Source organism: Saccostrea echinata, unplaced genomic scaffold (assembly GCF_033153115.1).
Source record: "Saccostrea echinata isolate AGI-Se365-2 ecotype Australia unplaced genomic scaffold, CSIRO_AGI_Sech_v1 ptg000009l, whole genome shotgun sequence".
Lineage (NCBI taxonomy): Eukaryota > Metazoa > Mollusca > Bivalvia > Ostreida > Ostreidae > Saccostrea > Saccostrea echinata.
The window spans coordinates 36445548-36447610 of NW_026889758.1; positions in this window are offsets into that span (position 1 = coordinate 36445548).

Below are 2063 nucleotides of genomic sequence, written 5' to 3' on the forward strand. Positions count from 1 at the left end.
TTTTGAAAATCTTCTCTGCTCGTAGGTATTTACATGTAGCAGATAAACCAAGTATATAGTTATGAAAGGCAAGGGCGCCTCTTCCAAAATTGTGAATATCTTGGCCCCTGGGTTAGGAGAAAGTTTAAACTATAACATTTTGTTCACCTAACATACGTTGACGGGTACTCATTACTCAAAACACTTGTACAATACATGTATGTAATGTAATATTATCATATTGAGCAATCGACAATATTCACCTCTAACTTCAGCTGTCCTCATGTCGTGTAATGACTATGTTGACCTCATATTCATGTAAGTCAATAATAGTATCATAATGTGCAAATTGTTCTTTTACATTATTTCTTGCATACTTGAGTAATATCTCAAATTATTTAGTGCATTCTTCAACGATTTAAAAATACATATACATGTATATAAAATTATACAAACCTTATCGCTCTAAAATGAAAAACGTTCAAAGAATTTGCATTTTGAATAAAAATATTAAACTGAAGTACAAAATTCAAACAATAAATTCCCTTCTGCTAAAGGTGTTTATTTGCCTCTTTCTGAAGATATTCCAAGTAAAACAGTATCACGTATTTGATTTCGAGGTGATGTTAAGTAAACAATTGAATACGAAAGGATGACCGCATTATTTCCATATTTGTTTTCCAATTAGTGTGACTGGCAAAGTTTATCTTTGCTGGCATCGTTGGAATCTTTTTCCCTCACATCTGGGCCGTAAATCTCCTTTCTTAATCAAAAAGAATTATCTAACAAACATTTTTATCATGAAACTGTATATCACACTTGCAAAAATTTTTGCTCGCACTTTTCGAAAATCTAGAATGATGAAAGCGAGTTAAAACGTTTTAATTCCAAGATTTATTGGCATATTATATAATATACATGAACCTTTTTTTCCATTGAATCCAGTGCTCTGGCATGTGGTTAAATTTACGTTTATCTTTTGCATGGTTACCACTCTTTTCAGTATATGTTAATTTCTTATTTTGTATTTTTTATAAAAGCATATAAGTATCATCATTAATATTACTGATTTACAAAAAGTTTATATCAAAAACTGAAGGACTTACCTACTCCAAAGAAAACATTAATCGTCCAAACTACGAATATATTGCCTTAGTAAGGTTAGTCATTTTGTCATTTAGACATGTAGATTTAGATTGTTCAAATTATAATTAGAAAGTAGAATCAAGTTTAAATAAATTAAAAGCATGATCTCAAGGTTATAGGACTAAGTTGGGATCACACATTGGGATTGAAAAGTATTATTCCGAAATATATCGACATTTACAAGTCAGAACACGATGCTTTGGTAAAGCTGACATTAATCCTCAATACACTGTAAATGAAATTGTTAAATTCATGGACCTAATTTAGTGACCACATAAGAGTTTTATTTGTCAGGAAACTAACAGTGACTCAGATGAGTGTTGTGGCTCATGGGCCTCATTGTCTTGTATTGATTCAGTTGATTCAGTTTGTTTTGATTCAGTGTGTTTTGATTCAGTTTGTTTTGATTCATTTTGTTTTGATTCAGTTTGTTTTGTATACAGATCAGAATAAACCTTGTAGTAAGTAAGCGTACTAATTCTGTAAGTTAAAGCAAATCACCATGTTTTTTTCCTTGTTATTGATCCGTGTCATAAGCTTTTAAAAAAAAATTAAGCATGGTTACAATGAGCAACAAGCTCAACGGAATGCCAAAAAAGCCAAATTGTTGCCTCTTGGGTACAGGTTCTATTGCGGGGTCAAATTGAATTATATTATTCTTATCTAAAGATATACTGATTGAGCAATACGCATAATAATTATGATATTTATGACCCCTGGTTGTAGGATATCTGTCCATGGGTAGAACTATTAGTTGGTCATGCATCAGAAATGGCATTACTTTTTTGAAAGTCTTTACTTTGTAAACCTAGTACATGAAGAAGACTAAGTGTTAACTTTGCATGATTATAATAAATAATAAACTTCTTTAAGTATGAAATTCATGACATTAAAATATTGGGTTTAGGCTCCAGAATGGGATCATATATTGGACATGT